Source organism: Saccopteryx leptura, chromosome 13 (genome assembly GCF_036850995.1).
Source record: "Saccopteryx leptura isolate mSacLep1 chromosome 13, mSacLep1_pri_phased_curated, whole genome shotgun sequence".
NCBI lineage: Eukaryota > Metazoa > Chordata > Mammalia > Chiroptera > Emballonuridae > Saccopteryx > Saccopteryx leptura.
In genome coordinates, this window is record NC_089515.1 from 4,407,159 (window position 1) to 4,427,216 (window position 20,058).

At 54.5% G+C, this 20,058-nt stretch overlaps 1 protein-coding gene across 4 annotated transcripts in view; it reads right to left on the reverse strand.

Moving 5' to 3' along the window:
• Window positions 1-19,742, reverse strand: part of PTPRE (protein tyrosine phosphatase receptor type E) — a 142,144-nt gene extending 122,402 nt beyond the window's left edge. For 3 of the 4 annotated variants that reach the window (XM_066354967.1, XM_066354966.1, XM_066354965.1), the window contains exon 1: window positions 19,497-19,606. The gene's annotated coding sequence lies outside the window, so the exon portion shown is untranslated. Of the gene's footprint in view, window positions 1-19,496 lie in introns of all 4 variants that reach the window. The other variant, XM_066354970.1, reaches the window with a different exon arrangement.
• Window positions 19,743-20,058: the final 316 nt, after the last annotated feature.

Sequence of the window (20,058 nt, forward strand, 5' to 3'; positions counted from 1 at the left end):
GACTCCCAAGTAATTTACTTAAAATGTTCTATAAATCCTTACATAGAATCACTTACACCTATAAAAGGATTTATAACTTTACTATTTACACAGCACACATCATGGAAGAAATGAACCTGAAAAATTACAAGTGGACAGATCCTAATTACAGAAGCCACCATGAATGCAAAGGCTCTCTTAATTTTGTTTTATAATGCATATTAAATAGGGCTTCATCCCAAATACAATGGTTTAGTGTTGCAGCTGAAAGTGCTCACCCATCCAAGGTTTAATTTTGCTTTTAAGATTAAGTAGAGGCCCTGGCCGGGTGGGTCAGTGGATAGAGCACTGTTCCAGGTGCACTGATGCCTCAGGTTTGATACCCGGTCGGGGCACATACAAGACGCAATCAATGAGTGCAAAACTAAATGGAAAAACTAAGTGGAACGAATTGATGCCTCTTTCTCTCAAATCAATGAAAAAATTAAAAACAAAAACAAAAACGATTAAGATCTGTCATTTCAAAGTGATTTGAAACAACAGGCAGTGTCACTGAGCTGACAATTAATGAGGTTTTCACTGCCAACAAATTGAATGCGTTCAATTTATTCACAACCACCTCCGCCGTTAACAGACACGCCACTTGGCGTGGCCAGTCAGTGGGCTCGATAGTGACCCTGACCTCTGACCCAGCTCTCTGTTCTTTGTTCCACTATAAAGATGGGGCTAGCAGAAGGACCGCAGGGAACCAAAGGCTCTCATGATCTTCTTTTCTGCTGCAATATCATCAGTGCCGCAGTCATCTAACACCAAATACTGCGCTCGCCAAAATGCCACCGCACGGGTACGTGCAGCATTCCCCATACCCAGGCTGCGCTCGCCGCTACCCAGGATGGCACGCTTGCTGTTCATGCAGCCAGCCCTGCAGACGGGGAGCCAGCATCCGACAAGCATGCTGATCTAACCCAGCGCGGCGGACCTGTCACACGCCAGAAGAAACGGCTCCCTCCGGAGAGGCGCACGGAGGGAAACCGTTCAAGACACGGAGAGAGGAAATGGACAAGCACTGGAAAACCACAGAGGAAGGTCGGACCGAACCAGTAATATTTATACAAACCAACGATCCCGGGCGCGTTTACGGACCCGGTAAGAAGCTGCCTTATCAGCAGGACGTTTCCCACGGTTTCCTTCCTGCTCAGAAATCCCAGGCTCTGGGGGAACACAGGGGCCTGTCACTGGCAAACACGATTTATACCGACCAGGGAGCAAGCCAGGAAACAGCCAGGTAAACAAGACAAGCGTAGGCCACGGCTTCTTCGTGAAATTAAAGGGGTTTTTAAGTTCCTTCCGAGGCCGCCGGAGACAGGTTGGACAGACGCATGACAGATGTGGCGGTCTGAAGGCGTGTGAACCTTCCAAGCACAGCTGCTTTGAAGTTGGGCTTTAACCACAAACCGGAGTTGCTAATGCAATTCACAGATCTTGAGTTAAAAGTTCAGTTCAGGAGAGCTGTATGGAGGAGATCAATACTCTTTCTAATGGTTTGGGTAGAGCGCATCCGTTTTTCTTAGGCAAAAACGTGATGATGCTTTGTTCGCCTTACACCTACATACAATATATAATAAAATATGGGAAAGTGATTTAGAAGGAACAAGGCTGTGGTTCTTTAAATAACAGCGATTTAAGGATAATAAACACACCAAAATGCTCCTGGTAAGCAGGAATTACTCTTCTCTCTTCACAGTAAAACCTAATCAGAAGTCTGATTCATGACCCCTTGACATCGAACCGTGGACTCTGACTCACCTGTGCGCCGATCTAAATGACCACTAACATGCCCTGCTCAAAATTTTATTTACTGTGTTTTCTTTAGCCACATATTTAAATCAAAGCTGTGACCACCTGACCAGGCAGTGGTGCAGTGGACAGAGCATCGGCCTGGGATGCGGAGGACCCAGGCTCAAAAAACCAAGGTCATTAGCTTGAGCGTTGGCTCATCTGGCTTGAGCGTGGGATCGTAGACATGCCCCTATGGTCACTGGCTTGAGCAAGGGGTCACTGGCTCGGCGATAGTCCCTGGTCAAGGCACATATGAGAAAGTAATCAATGAATAGCTAAGGTGCAACAACGAAGAATTGATTCTTCTCATCTCTCTCCCTTCCTGTCTGTCTGTCTGTCTCTCTATCTATCTCTTGCTATAAATAACTAAAACAAACAAATAAATAAATCGAAGCTGCGACCACAACCATCTCAGAACCCTGATCTGGAAGGCAGGAGGCACAAACCAAGCTGCCCAGCTGCCCAGGCGGACCCTCCAAGCCCTGCCGTCCGCCTCACGCCGCCCGGTCTCCAGGTCCGCCCAGACAGCCTGCGTTGGGACTAAGATGCTCCTACTCTGCAGGCCTCCCACGCTCCACCTCCCTGAAGGTGTGTGAGAGCCTGCCCCATGGCGAGGCCGCTCCGGCCCACCTGCCTGCTGTGTTTACTCTGTGGGTACCAAGAGGCGAGAGCTCTGAACATGTCTGGCACACGGAAGCACCTGAAGAGCCACTGTTCTTAGCCTGTCTCTCTGACCCTCTGTCTCCCTGTCTCCCTCCCTGGCCCTCTGTCTTGCTCTCTGTCTCTTTCAATCTCTACCGATTAGAACAGCAGCTTCTGGACCGGTGTCCTTGCCTGCTTCTGATCCCGCATCTACCGATCCTCCTCGCTCCCATGGCCACCAGACTGTCACAGGCACCCGGGGGCCATCAGACTGTGCAGCGGAGAAGCGGAGTCCCCTGGGCCTGCTCACTCCGCCCACCTGTCTGGCTCTGGCTGCTGGCCTGGGCGCTCCACCCTCAGCTATCCCAGAAACAGGAAAGCAGCTCTAGGAAATAAAACAAAATGTTTCCACTGCCAGGTAATAAAGCCCTCTTCCAGAAGGAAAACAACAATGTTACTGGTGAATTTTCCAAATGGGACCGACCAAGTGTAACAACTCAGAATGTTTGATTCTCTACTCCCTCAACTGCTCAAGGTGCTCAGATGAAAACAGCCTCGCAGGTAAGAATATAATCAATACAAGCTCTTAACAACCTTTCATAGTCTGCACTTCTTTCCAGCCATCAATTTCGGTGGAGAAAGGAAAAACAAACAAACAAACAAAAAAGAAACTCTTGCCCTGGCCAGCTGGCTCAGTGGTAGAGCATCTGCCCAGCATGCGGAAGTCCCGGGTTCAATTCCCGGCCAGGGCACACAGGAGAAGCGCCCATCTGCTTCTCCACTCCTTCCCCTCTCCTTCCTCTCTGTCTCTCTCTTCCTCTCCTGCAGCCAAGGCTCCATTGGAGCAAAGTTGGCCCGGGCGCTGAGGATGGCTCTATGACCTCTGCCTCAGGTGCTAGAATGGCTCCGACAGCAATGGGGCAACGCCCCAGATGGGCAGAGCATCGCTCCCTGGTAGGCATGCCGGGTGGATCCTGGTCACGTGCTTGTGGGAGTCTGTCTGACTACCTCCCCACTTCTAACTTCAGAAAAATACAAATAATAATAAAATAAAAGAAACTCCCATTTTCATACACCATTGGATGTGGCGATCAGGGGTCTAGAAAGCGAGACATTTCCCCTTAAGAGCAGCAGGGGAACCCTAAGGCTGGACACTCCTCTTTGAGAAAACATAATCCACAGTCTTGATCTTAAAAAAAAGAAAAAAAGATTGGTTAAGAAGTGATTCTTTGTTCTCCCAAAGAATTAGCTGCTTCGCTAGAGGATTATCTACAGATTTCTGAAGGTACCAGGTATTAAGCTCAGCCCGTGTACATAAACCAGGAGTCAAATTCACATGATTTTTCAGGGGTATATTAATATTGTGGAGCTGTGAATAACGTAGAGGCAGAAATAACCTTGAGCTCAGGACAAAGCAGGGAGCGCGAAGGTCTGCAGTTTGAGGGCTTCCCTCAGGGGCACCCCCACACACACATGAACCATTGGTGGTTCAGAGAGCTGTACCTTCCTCCAGGGGGGTTCCACCTGCCATCCCCCCCCCCCTTCACGCACCTGCAAGTCTGGCAGGGAGGTGACACAGGTTTGTCATCCTACCGAGACGTTGACTCTTTGGGCCAAGCTGCAGATCCAGGATGCTTGGGAACTCCTGGCAGAGGCCACGGCCACAGCGAGGGCCTAGTGGCCACTGCAGCCAGCAGCACCAGCAGCCACGGGCCGCAGGCCACATCCTTGCTCTATTGAGTGTTTCCTGGGGCCCGGCCAGGACGGTGGTTCAAGCCGTGAGCCCCTTGGGTGCCTGTCCTTTTCTGAACCTGGTTCTCCAGCCTTCCGGTTGATTCTGAGAAGTAACTACCCACGAATCTGTCCCGTTCCTTTTCCTGGCCAGTTAGCCAGAGTCCGAGTCGGAGGGGGACAGCTAAAAGCCACAACTAATACTCCCAGGATGACGAAAGAACGAGGGTCCCTCACCAACACCTGCTCTTCGGAAAGGGCTGGTCGTTCTTCTCGGCAGGAGCAGGGCTCACCTCTGTGGCCAACAGGCATCACGGAAAGGACCGTGTGGCCGTCCTGAAGGAGGTTGTGGTGTCCGCCTTGCTCTCTCTGGGATCGCTCTCCCAGGGGTGGGGGGCTGCTGCCGAGTCGTGAGGACGCTGAGTCGTCCTGTGGATGAGTCCACGCGCAGAGGAACTGGAGCCTCCTGCCCACAGCCACCGTCAGCCATGGAGACCAGCCTCCCCCACCCCAGCCAAGTCTTCAGGCGGGCCAGCTCCAGACAGGTGGGGTGGGGCATCTGTCCACTGTGTTCAGGACCTCAGAACACTGCGGTCCGGGCTGAAGGCAGCGCCGGCGCAGTTCACAGGAGCGGCCTCCGCCCTGAGAGCCGGTGAGCGCTTCCGGTCACCCGTGGGCCCCCCCGCAGCCTCTGCTGCAGACAGAGTCGGTCCCCACGGCTAGCCAGCTCGGCTGTGCTTGTCCCCGTTCTTCACAACGTCTATATTTAAAGTGTATGCTAAGAAGAGATTTCAGCAAAGACAAAAGCGCCAACCCGTGCGGGCCCGTGCCCCCCGAGGGGACCCTCCTGGGCACCAGCCGAGGCTGCCCTGGCTGACCAGGCAGATCTGACTGCTCTGGTCAGTCACCACTTCCCAGCCAGCTCAGGAGTCAAGGTGGGCGGAGAGGGACGCCCACGGGAGGCTGATGAATTCCTGCGACAGACTACCTCTGCATGACCCTGTGTCCTAAGAGCACCTTCCCCACCTCCCCCCAAGCCGTTCCTGGTGCAGAGGGTCCGGCCTGTGACCCTCTTCCTTGTCCCCAGGGGGAGCACAAACTCTTTCTCCATGAAAACACGTGACAGCTTCTCACTGGGTGTCCCTTGAATTCCAGACACCCAGTTTCCCTGAGACATCGCCCACCTTGCACCGTGGTTAATTTTATTTTTCACGCATCTTGACACAGTGCTCACACCTCCGCCCCCACGCACCCTGGGCTTGCCACGGGCATCGCGGGGATCGCGGCCCCTGCAGTCAGACAGGATGGCACAGTGTTCCCACAATTTCACTCGGATCTGTGCTGCTAGTTCCAGGGGCGAGCAGGAGAGTGCCCCTTCTGAATGTCCCCCCAATCCCAGGTTCATGCAGATCGGCACCGAGAAGTACAGGAGCTGAGGTCTGGACACTACACGAGAGAGAGAGTGTGGCCCCCAACACTTGTATCTTGACAGAATTCTTCTCAAAGCAGAAACTCTCCGTAGAGCCCTTAAAATAACTCTAAATGATTTTCACATCAGGAGCAATGGGCAATCATTCTGTCATCTGCATCCACCCAAACTTGTCATACTCAGCCCTGGGCACTCAGGTCCCTAGGGCCTACATCAGGGTCCCCCCCCGAGGGACCCCTGCGGCAACGCCCGGTCCCAGAAAGGCTGCCCCCTCTGGGCCTCCTCTCATGATGGGACAATCAACCATCCCTCTGAGACGAGGCAACACCAGGGAGAAAACACTGAACATTTCTTGGACCAGCTTTGCCATTACTCATTCTGGAAGAATGGCCTGCCAGCAGCTCTGGCCGGGGCAGCAGCACAGGGTGAGGAAGTGGCCAGGGACACGAGGTGGCCACCGGGGCCGGTGTCTGGGGTCAGAGCCCTCACCCCACCCACTCCAGTGTCCCCAGCGGAGGCGAAGGGCCTGCCGGAGAGGAAAGTGAGCTCAGTGGGTCCGGGGTTCTGGATGAAAAAGTCCGAGCAGTGACTCTGAAGAGTGGCAGAGGAGGGAGGGGCGGAGCTGGGAGCCAGGAGAGGGCAGGGGAGAGCCCGGGAGGGAGCAGGCTGCCCTGCCACCCAGCCCTTCTGTGTGTCCGAGTTAGGAGCAGCATGGCAGGAACCCACAGCAGCAAGATAGACGAGACTCGAACGGGAAGCCTGGCAGAGCGCCACCTCACTCCTGAGGGTTATCACGGGCAGTGGCTGTGGTTCCGGGGGGCAGCTGCTCAGCCATTAATACCCCCTAACGACGACCCACTGCTCCGGGTCCACAAGGAAGAGGAGAGGAGGCACGGTGCCCGGCATGCAAGGCCACCTCAGGCCACGTCGGTGACATGAGGACCTCAGGGAGGCCCACCATGAGTGTCCCAGGCCTGCTCACCACACAGGGCCTCCAGGGCCAAGCACCTTGGGGACAACTAGCCCCATGCTGGGTTCACACTGTTCAAACCCCAGCCCTGCTCTGCCCTCCCAGGGTGACTGTCTGAACCATGGGCTTTGCGTCCCCAGATCTCGTAGCTGGCAGGCCCCAATTTTTAAAATGGTATCAGGTCACAGAAAAGGGGACACAGGTGCGTATGCTGACCGCCTCAGTCTCGCCACCCGCGCAGACTGAGGGAAGGGACCCCTGTGGGGGCCAAACAGCTGGCCCTCTCGGCGTCTTCCTGCTGCCCCCAGGCTCAGCCTCGACGCCGACCCCACGGGGCCTGGCGCGCTTCCCTGCTCAGACCACTCTCCTCACTTGGAGAAGCACATGGGTCCTCCCAGGTCACCTGACTCCCTCTTTCTCCTATCATGTGTTGTGGAGGTTGCTGTCCCCCCGGAGTGGGGGAGGACATGGTGCCCAGCCTGGACTCACAGAACAGGGCCAGTCCCGGCCACAGCGCACGCTTTGGGGCCGGCATGTCGCCCACTCCTGCCAAATCAGTGCCATGGCGACTCGGCCCTGGGTCCGCGGTGGCACCTGCGGGAAGCCTCTCCTCTGCTGGGGTCACCGCAGGAGCAAAGGGCGAGGGGGGGGGGAGGGCCGCGATGGCACATCGGAGCTCTGAGTCCAGCTGCCCCTGAACTTCCAGCGACATGAATCAACAGAGTCCTGGGTGACCCGGGAAGGAATGGAGCTGTTTCCGCCTCTGACATCCCTAAGATCCCCGAAACCATGGAGCAGAACCCCTCCTAGTATCTGTGGCGACCTCGCAACCTTCCCATGCACTAAGGTCCCCTCGGGAGACCAGGGAAGTCGGTGGAAGCAGAGGTTAGTTCTAGACTCAGGTATAGACTCTTTAGTGGACGCTCCAGAGACGGCACCCCGGGGGGCTACAGCTGAGTCTGTAATGAGGTTGCTTCCCTCTGCCCGGACGCTGGGGACCCCCATCTACCAGCACTGGTGACCGAAGGAAAGGGCAGTAGACCCACGAGGAGGTGCACACCCATCAGCTCCCTAGAGGTCTGAGCCCTGGCTGAGGGTGGGGAGCTCAGTGGGCCCCATACCAGACTCGGGGGAGAGAGGCAGCAAGGAGCTCATCCCAGATATCAGGCCCCCCAGGTTCCTGTCCCCTTCCCAGGGGGACCCGGGGACCCTTCTTTCACAAGTGGGCTTAACCAACTGGTGGCGGGGTCAAGGCTCAGGTCACCAGATAGCAATTGCTGCATGAGTGTCAACGCACATTCTGACCGTCAGTTAAGTCCAGGTCATTCCCGCAGTCACAGCACAGCCACCGCCATCAGTGTAGCCATGAGCCCAGGGGAGTCACCCTGAGAAGCAGGGCCACCTCCCTGCTGGCCAAGGCTAAGAATGGACCCAGCATGCTGTGCCTGGCCGGTCCAGTGCCCAAGACGCCAACCCACTGATGAGAGCGCAGTCTCTTTCAGGCGCCATAAATCACCGCTGTGCTGAGAGGAAGAAACTCCACCGCACGGTAAAATAACCAGCACGCTGCCATTGATTTCTGCCTGGCCCTGCCCATCCATTCAGGACATGCACGTTCCTATAATAAATCACAAATCGTCTGCTAACAAAAGCAGGCAGGACACACACACACACACACACACACACACACACACACACACACACACACACACACACGGCTGTCTTCTGAAATACCCCCTGGTTGCCATTGGCCAGGCAGGAGGCACACTCTGAAAACGGGGCGGGGCTCGCCTGACCAAGGCCACCCTGGCCAAAGATGGATGCTCGGAGGGAGGGAGATCTAACGTCTCACTCACCCCGTGGGCCCTGCTCACGTTGGAGCACGCTCCCTCTAAACACGGGGAGACCCGTTGTGCTCACTATGGAAGCAGAGGGGGCAGGGTGGCTCCCACAACCCCCCCCCCCCGAACAGGGGAGCGAGGGCAAAGGGGCCTGTCCACCCGGGGCGGCGAGAGCAAGAGGCCGGGTCCAGGTCAGGACAGTGTGACCCGGGAGCGGGCAGTAGGACCCAGGCGAGTCTCTCCAGCTCCTGGTGACCCCTGGCAACAAGCGCCTCCATTCCAAACAGAGAGATCAGATGTTTCGCCAGACTTCCCGGAGCGATACCCTGGAACGTGCAAAGGTGGCGTGTGGCCGCGGCCACTGGCAGACAGAACAACCCGTGCAGAAGCGGCAGGTCCCGTCTGCTGCCGCGCGACAGACGAGGAAGGCGACTGAGGAAACTGGAGGGAGCAGCGGCAGCTCTCCTCTCTGTTTCTGGTCCATAAAACAGACGCTGGGTGTGCGGGGAACGCAGTTTCCTGAGCACACACAAATCTGAGGGACCTGAGCCAGAAGGGGACCTCAAAGGGGAACCATGATCTCACACAGGGGATGGGGTGCCCGTCCCTCGGACCAGACTGGACTCTCACGAGTGTCGGCAGGACCCCGAGCCTTTCCGTCTCTGAGGTGCACTCCTCTGCGCCCCGAGCTCCCCTCCACGCAGTCACCCACTGTTCCCCAGATGGGGAGTGCTACTCCTCCCTGCCAGCAAGCACACGGAAGTGCCCTGTCTGGGGTGTTCCAGCCCCACAGCTGCCGAGAAACATCCTGTAAAACCAAGCCCGCTCTGTTAGTGAAGCCCTTCCAGCCCCCCCCAACACCCCAACACTCTGGGCCCCTGCCCCCCCCTCTGTGGGGCATTGCACTGAACACGCCCTGACCATGACGGGGTCTGCCCCCACCCCCGTGGACGCGGGGCACTCCTAGGACAGCATGGGGACTTGCTTTGGTAACTCCAGTGCTGCACACAGTGCGTGTATAGCACAGGGACTGAGGAACTGAAGAGCATGTCCACCTCCTTCTAAGCCATCTCACAGACGCTATCTGAAACACTGCCCACATTTGATGAAAACCAAGAAATATCCTTTGAAAGAACATTGTTGGCGAGCTACAGACAGGCCTAGCTTGGCACAACGTAATGCAAAATGATCACATTTCAGGCTCCTGCATCTTTGTATTACCCTGCCTGGGCCAAAATCAGGACTTGGCTCAAAGGAATGTCAGTGAGGCAGATGGTTCACGTCTCCCGTAGACGAGCAAACATCGGCTAATGTTCACAAACCCCGGCAAAAATAATAATAATTAATAACGATTTATGGAATTACTGATGCACTTTATTAAGTGCTGTCCCAAGCTGAGGACTAGAGGGAGCTGAGCCACCCACCCGCCCTTCAAAATGAAGGATGGGGTCACGGCTGTCAAGTATTTTCACGTCTAGTCCTTAGACGCGCAGCCGTTGAAGAAGCGGACGCCCGCTCTTGCGAGCCCGAGAACGCAGATGCTGGCAAAAGGGCGTCGATAAGAAGCAATGACTTCACGTAGTGACGACGCCGGCTGTGAGACGGCCTGGAATCATGTGGCTGCAAAGGAAAGTTTCTTTTTAATCAAAAAAAAACTTGAGGGTGCTCATGGTCAAGACAGTGGGAGGGTTTTACTTTACGGGTGTAAGCAGCTCAAGAATTTCCTTGTCTTCGGAAGACCGCGCAGTGTTTTCTGGCCATTAAAGCGACCACGCTCAGGCGACCTTTTGTTACCCCAAGATTCAGGGACTGTAAGTCTTTGGATGTGACCAAAGGGCACGATATTCTGGCATGTTGTTCCCTTCACGCTGACCTTAACCCTACCCTGCCCCCATAATTACCATAATTACGAGCCAGCTTGTTTCTGAGACTCAGAGTGTCCGGTTCAGAGGACCAGTCCATGCACTTGACCTAAGTAAGCAAACGCCACCCCTTGGCTCTCTGAAATTGCCCCTGGCCGCACCCTGATCCTGAACTCTTGCCTACAAGGGCCTGGGGTCCAGAAACCCCATTCTGGGCTGAAAGGGAATTTGGAGGTGCTCAGGATGACCTTGAACTTGGAGTAAAGTTGACCAGCCAGGAGGGCCTCCAGGAGGAGGTGGGGCTCAGGGAAGTTTTCACACTCTTACACAATCGCGAGGACCCTACAGGGAGCACACCACGTTTATAATAATGCCCTCTGGTTATAAGTCCCCTGGCCCTCACCTTCTTGGTCCCCCTGCATACACGCAGGCCAGGGGTGCATGTGGCCGCACGCGCTGGGTGGCAAGCCTTCCTGTTACCCAAATCCTTTTTGATGATGAAATACCTGGTCCATCTTATTTTCTATAAACAGAGGCCTCCTCAGATGACAAATATTGGGGGGGTCAAACCTCAGCATCCATGAGTCTTGGTCGGTCTTTCTCTGTCTCCCTGTCTGCCTGTCCCCTTGCCCCTGGTCTGTCTGTCTGTCTCTCTGTGTGTGGTCTCTGTCTCTCACCCCCCCCCACACACACACACACATTCTCTGACTCCCTTTTCCGTGTGTAGAGTGGCGGGAATGGGCTGAAGACAGGAAAGACCCGGAGAGCAGCACGAACATCTGTAGGAAGAATCCCGTGCCCAGAAAACCGTCTCTCTCAACTCCTTCTTCCTTTGCTGGCGGGTGGGTCTTTCTGGAATCCAGACAGTGGGCCGAGCATTCTGCAGGGAGGGTCTGTGTGGACTCCTCAGGGGAGGCGGGACGCCCATCACCTCTAGAGACCCACTCTGTCTCCTCCCAGAAATTCCCAGCCTTTCAGTGAGAGCGCTCTCTGTTAACACGTGGGTCGGCACCGCGTGGCTGAGAGCAGGTCAGTCCTGGGGAAAACTCTGATGAGAAAACCCGACTGCTGGCGTCCCCCAAAACCTCCCAAGCCTTGTCTCTTTTCTCTGCCTCCTGTCCCTCTCACCCCCAAGCTCCCAACAGGAAGTGAGTCAACACTGGACTCAAATGTGAGCGGCCCAGGAGACAGCCCTTGTTACAGATGTCTACCGATGCTATGTTGCAAACAGCAACATGAAAAAGCTTCATCCCATGCCTAGAATCCAGACAAACAGACTGGTAGGAGGTGAGGTGGCGGGGAAGCCCCAGGCCTGTGACTTCAAATCATGCAGGTGCACGTCCCCACTTTGAGGCTGGCCTTTTTGAACCGGAGAAGAAAGGAAGGCCAGACAGAGCTCGTGGGGTTTAACGAGGAGCCTGCCCGGACAGGGGCTTCCACGAGCCCGGGCCTGGCTCCAGTGGGTGCACCCCGCCCTCTCCAAGGGCACTCGTGCGCGTTGGCAGAGGAGTCAAGGCCAAGTCTGCAGAAAGACAGGCGAAGCCTGCCGCGCAGAGACAGCCTGGAAAACATAAACTTCTGTTGGCATGAGAGTCAAAACACAAAGGGTTAGGACAAAGGTCGCTTAGAATAATATGTTGCAATCAAGTCGCTATGAGATGGGGCCTCTCAGACTTCGTGGCTGAGAAGAAAAATGGAACTGATTTGCTCCCTCATACTAAACCTGGTGACTAACATCCAGCTGGAAGCTTCCAAATGTATCAAAGGACATTCACAACCCAAAGTGATGTCTGTGTGCATAGCATGGGAACTCGGGGACCGGCCCAGAGGACAGAGCCAGGGTGAGAGAGGGCAGGTCAGCGCTTGGATCACCCGAGCTTCCGACCCAAGTCCTGTGACCCAAGTCCTGCTCCCTTTGGCTCCTGGTGGTGACAGCCAGTGGTCCAGCCCGCCACGTGATGAGCACCGGGCCCGGGTCCCCAGGCATCACTTCAACCCTGTTCAGGAAGTGTCCTTGTCCCCGTTAGAATGACAAGGGACGGCGTCTGCTTATCTGATACACTCTCCAGGCCTTCCTCCCCTCTGACAGCTGACAGCCTGCCCTCTGTGTAGGAGCCTGGCTCTGCTTGGCTCATTTTGTCCATTAGATGCCACACGTGAGCACCTCGAGGTCACATGGGACTTGTCTTTCTCTGACCGGCTCATTTCACGTAGCACAATGCTCTCCAGGTCCATCCATCCACGCTGTCACAAAAGGTAAGAGCTCCTTCTTTTGACAGCTGAGTAATATTCCATCGTGTCAACGTAACCACAGCTTTTTCATCCCCTCGTCCACTGGAGGGCACTTGGGCTGCTTCCAAACCTTGGCTGTTGTAAGTAATGCTGCAGTGAACATAGGGGTGCGTAAATTCTTTCACGGTAGTGTTTCTGGTTTCTTCAGATATATTCCCAGAAGTGGAATCTCTGGGTCATAAGGTAGTTCTATTTATAATTTTTTGAGGAATCTCCATACTGCTTTCCACAGTGGCTGCACGAGTCTTCACACCCACCAGCAGTGCAGGAGGGTTCCCTTTTCCCACATTCTCACCAACATTTGTTTGTTGATTTACTGATGAGTCATTCTGACAGGTGTGAGGTGATATCTCATTATGGTTTTAATTTGTATCTGTCTGATGATGAGTGACAGTGAGCATCTTTTCACTTGTCTAGTGGCCATCTTTACGTCTTCTTTGGAGAAGTGCCTATCCAGGTCCTTTACTCATTTTTTAATTGGATTGCTTATTCCTTTGGTGTTGAGTTTTACAAGTTCTTCATAAATGTTGGATATTAACCCCTTAGCTGATGTACCATTGGCGACGATGTTCTCCCATTCAGTCAGCCGACTTTATGTTTTGTGGACGGTTTCCTTTGCTGTGCAAAAAACTTTTTAGTTTGGTAGATAGAGTCTCATCTGTTTACTTTTTCTTTGCTTCCCTTGTCTGAGGCGATATATCAGAAAACAGATTGTGATGAGAGATGTCTGAGATCTCACTGCCTGTGTTTTTTCTAGGATTTTTATGGTACTGTAACTTACGTTTAAGTCTTTAATCCAGGTTGACTTTATTCTTGTACAAGGCATAAGAAGGTGATCCAGTTTTGATTTTTCACGTCTGTCCCATTTTCCCAGCACCCTTTACGGAACAGACCGTCTTCACCCTGTTGTATGTTCTTGCCTCCTTTGTCAAATATTAAGTAACCATAAAGACGTGGGTTTATTTCTGGGCTCTCTATTCAGTGGCATTGATATAGAAATTTGTTTTTATGCCAATGCCATGCTGTTTTGATGACTAGGGCTTTGTAGTTCCTTTTGATGTCAGGTCACATGATCCCTCCAACTTTGTTATCTAAAAAAATTGCATTAATTTGAGAGAGAGGGACAGAGAAAGGAAGGGGGAAAGAGAGAGAGAGAGGAAAGGCGAGAGACTCAGCAACTTGTTTAACTTATTTGTTCCATTCGTTGTATAATCATTGGTTGCTCTTGTATGCATCCTGACCAGGGGTTGAACTCATTACCTCTGGTGTGCTGGGTCAACACTTTATCCACTGGGCCACCTGGTCAGAGCTCCAACTTTGTTCTTCTTACCTAAGATTGCTGAGGCTGTTTGGGGGCTTTTGTGGTTCCATATGAATTTTTGGAATATTTGTTCTAGTTCTGTGAAATATGCCATTGTTATCTTGACAAGAATTGCATTGAATCTATAGATTGCTTTGGGTAGTATGGACATTTTAATAATGTTAATTCTTCCTGTCCATGAACATGGTATATGGTTCCACTTGTTTGTATCTTCTTTAGTTTCTTTCTTCAGTGCCTTATTATTTTCCAGGGACAATTTTTTTGCATCCTCGGGTTAAATTTATTCCTAGGTATCTTTTTATGCAACTGTAAATGAGATTGTTTTCTTAGTTTCCCTTTCTGATAGTTCATTATTGGTATACAAAGATGCAACTGATTTCTGAATATTTATTTTGTATCCTGCTACTTTACGAAATTCATTTATGAGCTCTAGTAGTTTTTTGGTGGAATCTTCTGGGTTCGCTACATAAAGTATCATGTCAACTGCAAATAACGATAGTTTTACTTCTTCCTTTTTAATCTGGATGCCTTTTATTTTTTCTTCCTGTCTGACTGCTGTGGCTAGGACTTCCAGAACTATGTTGAACAAGAGTGGTAAAAGGGGGAACCCCTGCCTTGTTCCTGATCTAACGGGAAATGCATGTAGTTTTGCCTATTGAGTATGATGCTGGCCTTGTGTTTGGTGATTATAGACCCTGGCTAGCTGGCTGACTGAATAGAGTGTCAGCCCAGTGTGTGGGAGTCCTGGGTTTGATCCCTGGTCAGGGCACGCATGAAAAGCAAACATCTGCTTCTCTTCCCCTCTCTCCCCCCCTTTTCTCTCTCTTCCCTTCTTGCAGCCAGTGGTTTGACTGGGTTGAGTGTTGATCCTAGGCGTAGAGGATAGCTCAATTGAAGCACATCAGCTTCAGGCACTAAAAATAGCTCGGCTGATTTGAGCATCCACCACAGAAAGGGGTTGCTGAGTGGATCCGGTCGGGGCACATGTGGGAGAGTCTGTCTCTCTATATCCCCTCCTCTCACTTAAAAAAAAAAAAAAAAGACATCCTTTAAAAATATTTATCTTTGTCCCTGTTTCACTGGGAATCAACAGGCAAGGATATGTGTATTGTTTTCATGAAACACACTGTGAACAGTTCTCATTTCGCAAGCATGATCAGCCCCTTTGAAGTGTTTGTGGAGTTGAAAGAAAGGCGTGAGGCCCAGAGTTCTGGCTCCAAGCCCGCCGCCGCCGCTGTGGAGTTCAAAGGGGGCGTGAACCACATCAAAACTCCCGGGCGCAGCACCTGGACAGGGCGGGCCAGGCGGATGAGGGCTGGGGAACAGCAGACCCAGGCAAGAAAGGGGAGCTGGCTTGGTAACCCCTCAGGGCAGGGGTCTCCCCTCCCACTTCCGGCAGGAGCCTGGTCCCCGCACCATGCACCTGCGCCAGCCGGACGCCTCCTGCAGTTCAGTGAAAACCCCTCACCTTGGGGCAGCGGGCCTGAAACCCCAATGCTCTGGAATAGTACCCAGGACTCTGGCTTTGGAGGAGAACGCAAATGACAACACAAGAAGTGAGCCCTCTAACGTAAACGTCAGTATGTCTGGGGTCAGGACACACTGACCCCAGACATAAAATTACAGGCATGCTCAAAGTACCCACGAGCCTAATCGCACGCTGGGTGATTCAGTCGGTACCCTGGGCAGAGAGAGGGAGAGGGGGCCCACGGGGTGAGCCCCGGATGGGTGCCACGGGTTTGGCCGTGCACACGGGCTCAGCATCGCGTGGACGAGCCATGGAGTGGGTGGCATTGGTAAGCACACCGGAGCTGCTACAGGTTCAGAGGTGACGTGGTGCCACCCTCTCTCTTGTCAGCCCTAAGTTTTGAGGACTTCAGGGGCAAGGCATAGCTTCATAGCTTTTATGTGCCCATCTAGAAGCTTCTCCGTTGACCCTGGGTTTGCACACCTGGTTGGCGTCCACTCACACGGCTTCCTGGCGCTGGGTTTGGCTATTTACTTCAATGTTTTCTGGCAAACGACCTGGTTGAATTTCGTCCACGAGCCCCAGATGAAGTGCATGAAAACTTGCATTTCCGCCTCATAAAGAGCTCTAACACCAAACAGTCAACGGTGTGTGTTCAAGAATGGATTTGTTCATGGGGCACACAGTAACCTTATGAGGTTAAAATACTTAATCATGCAAAATTTGCATGATCATCCAAATTATGCTGCAATAAATAAATAAATAAAGTCACCTAGCACATCACACCATGTTGACGTGACCTAGAACTTTGGATGGCTTGTAAAAGGCAGCTCACCTATTCATACGAATTTTGACTTGGTTCATGTATTTGTTCAGAGGTCACTGGGCTCTTAATTTATGCCATTCACAGCCTTAGGCGTTTCAGGGGTGTAATCATCACAACTGACTATCAGGCATGTGCCTTGCACGTGACATGTATCACCTGCCACGCTCACCTGCAGTCACGTGGAGTACAGGTTACCCCTCCCACTGCAGAGAAGAAAACACGGAGGCGAGGGTTCTGAATAGCTGAGCTGAGGTCACACAGAGCCAGGATGTATGTGAAGCCATCACACCTGCACCGAAAGTCCAAACCCTCAGACACACGCCTTCCATCCTAAAAAAAGCACTGACTCCCGGGGTAGAGGAGATCTGCCCTGTGAACAAGTCAACTGGAAATCAAACTAGAGTCTGGCCAGTCTGGCTCTGAGGCAGGCCCTACAAAGAACTAACTAAAGCAAGAGAGATTTTCTTAGGCGGAGGGGTCAGGAAGGCTTTGTGGAGACTGAGGCATTTGCCGTGGGCTTTGAGGTATGAGTAGGAGTCCTTTGGCGGGAGATAAAAGGGAAGGAGATGCAGAGCAGGGGTCTGAGCAGGCTCCGCCTCCAAGGATCTGGACAGCACCCAGGGTGGGCCAAGCTGTTGGTTCACTAAGAGACAGCACACCAAAGGGGGAGATGGTCTTGGAACACACAGTTAGTTCTCTCCTGGTGATAACCGCACATTAGAAGGCCACTCTCTATCCTAACAGATACATTCATTCCTGTTTTGACTGCAGAACCTCTGTAAGTGTCACTGAAACGTTATAAATGAAGAAGACGCACCCAGGGAAGGAACGAGGGGCCATTTTCACAGCGTCCCCTCCTGGCTCCCAAACCTGCCTCCTTGGGGACTCACTGGTCCCGCTCAGTCCTGGTAGCACATGCGTGGGGCTCCTCCAGAAGAATTGGCAACGTTGCCCCGAGACAGACCTCACTCGTGTCTCCACGATCCAGCTCAATCTCGATCAACAAAAATGTGTGGCTGCCTCCCAACCACACTGACAGCCACTAAAAATACCCCAGCTTGTCTCCTCCAGCAGAGGCGCACCTAAAATGTTTCCCTTCCTCACGCGATCTTCTGCCCCATGGCAGTTAGCCCGAACCTACTGCCGGGTCCTTGGCTGGGAGCTTGAGGATACCACTTGTGCCTAGAGGAACTGCACGCCGGCTCAGCTCTGCACAGCGGGCCGGAAGCCGGTGCCTCAGATGGATAAAGAAAATACCCGGAAGCGTGGGGCTGAGCTGGGGAAGGTCACATATTTGATTTGGGGCACATTTGCCATCCCAGGAGAACTGTCACGGGGACAGCTGGGCATGAGGATTGCAGAGGAGTGGTCTGGGCCAGAAATGAACCTCTCTGACTGGGAAGGAGTTCATTTGGATAACAGGGGGTGCCTTAGGTGGAGATGATGGCGGTACAAATAGAATCAAGAGGACCAGCGGGGAGCGCGGTGTGGAGGAGACGTGCATTTTGACCAACTGGAATTTGCATTTCAGCTCTGTGACTAACCAGTCGTCAATTACTGTTGATTCCTCACACATCCATCTTCATTACGCCCCCCTGCCACCCCTCCCCACCCCCATGCTCCCCGCAGCCCCTCTCTGGGGTTGATGGACTTTCATATGGATCCCTAAAAGAAAGGGGTCACTCGGTAGAGCAGGGGGCTCCAGGCCCTCCTGCAGGCTTCCGTGGAGGCACTGACCAGCAGTTTGTCCACCCAAGTGAGAAGTGGCCTCCGTGGGTATGGTTTTAGAACTAAAAACACCCAGATTTGTCCAACAACCTCGCCTTCTCAAGATACAAATCTAGTTCCTCGCTCACGTGGACACAAGGGAAGTCTGGGGTTTGGGGGAGTCAGGATGCTGATTCAGGGCCCCGCTAACACGAATAACAAAGACCTCTGCCCCCCCATCACGACCAAAGGCAGTGCCATGTCTGGGAAGAGCAGAGTGCCACTCTAGTCCCTTCTCACGGACAGCGTAGCCCCCACCTCTTGGGCCTGTATGTCGCCACACAGCCTTTTGCTCCCAGAAGGCTCAGAGCCTGTGCTCAGGAAGCCCAGAACACACCCCAATTCTCACGCAGGGCTCAGCACCCTCCCAGCCTGTGCCACCCTGTACGCACCCTACCTTATACATCCTCCTTTGACTTAGTGATTTTGGAAAGATGCGTCCCCTTTCTCCAACACACATAATTTAAATGGTCATAAGTCTTTATTTTGCAGAGGTAGGAGTTCACCAACCTTTGGGACATAACAACCCCCAGGCACTCTGGGTCAGGGAGCACCAGAGGTCAAGAGCAGCCTGGACATGAACACAGTGACTCTAAAGCACGTGACCACCCTTTGCTGGTTTTTAACCATTCTAAAATACAAGCACAGAGCCACATTCTCCTTCCCGCGAGTTTCCTGGATAGGACCTCTCACGGAGTGGTCCTCATCCAAGGCAAGTCAGCGTCAGAACACTCCAAGTGGAACTGTTCAACCTTTCTAGAAAGGCTGGCCAGGCCAGGAAGGAATTTAGGTCAGTCCAGCAGGTCACGCAGGGCTTGGCTTTGCCTCTGCATCCTGTGGGCTGGAGCTGGGCTTCCCCAGATGGTCCCAAGGAGCCCGCAGGCTTGGCACCGCACGGACTTTTCAGCCACAGGTCACCCCATCGACACCGCAGACCGTGGCAGTCCGCCAGAGCCAGCCCGGGGCCTGCCCCCTCCCCGAGCCGACCAGCGTCACCCACTAGGCTCCAGTCCTGGGAAGGCACGGACGCGGGACCGCCGAGCAGCCTCCCGGCAGCAGCTCCCGCCCCTCCGGAGTTGGCGCAACTCCGAGTCACTTTCTCAAAAGGCTCCTGTGTGAGTCCTGGCGAACGCGTAGCCCCCAACACACCCGCTGGCACCCCCTCTCGGTCTGGCCCGCTTCCACACACGTCCCTGTCGCCGTCCCGCTGGCGCTGGCGCTGCTGCCACCGGCAGGCACAGGCTCCGCCGGTCCGTTTACCGAGAGCGAGCGCGAGAGCTGCCTGTGGGTCGCCAAGTTGGGCTGGGGACCCCGGGGGGCCGATGCCCGGGGTCGCGCGCGCCCCGGCCGCCGGCACCCGGCTCGCGGACCCGGCACCCCGGCGCGGCCCCTCCCTCCTGCGGCGGCGGCCAAGGCGGCGTCCCCGGCCTGCTCCGCTCGCCCTGGGCGCACGTCCCCCGGAGAGGCGCACCTGCTCAGCCCGCAGCCCGCAGCCCGCGCCCCGCACCCGCGCCCGCGCGCGCGCTCACCTCACGGGGGCCGGTCCGCTGGTGCCGATCCCGCCGCGGTGGCGACTCCGCATCTCCCGGGCGCTCGCCTTCCGCCCTCCCGGGCGCCCCTCTGGCCCCGCCGGGCGCAAAGGAGGATCGTGAGGACGCGCGGAGGCCGCGGGTTCGGGGCGCCGCCCGCGCAGCCCGCCGCCCGCAGCGGAGCAGGAAATTTGTCCGGCCGGGTCCCGCCGCCTCCTCAGCTCGGGCTCGGGCTCGGGCTCGGACTCCGCGGCGGGGGCGGGGGCGCGGCGCTGCGAGGAGCGGGGGCGACGCCTGGTGTCCATCGCCGGGAGCGCACCCCGGGCGCCCGCCCCACCTGGGGCCGCGGCCCCGCCCGGCAGGGACAGCCAGAGGCCCGGGGCGCCTAGCCACCCTGAAGGTCCCTTTAGCCAGGCTGCTGCACCCTCTGGGGAGACCTTGGCTGGGCCCCCGCTGCCTGGACCCAGGCGCTCATGGAGGGCGTCAGGGTGTAACAGACGCTCTCACAAGCAGGGAAAGGCCCTTTCTACCCAGCCTTGGCCTGGGCACCAGGAAGTGGCCT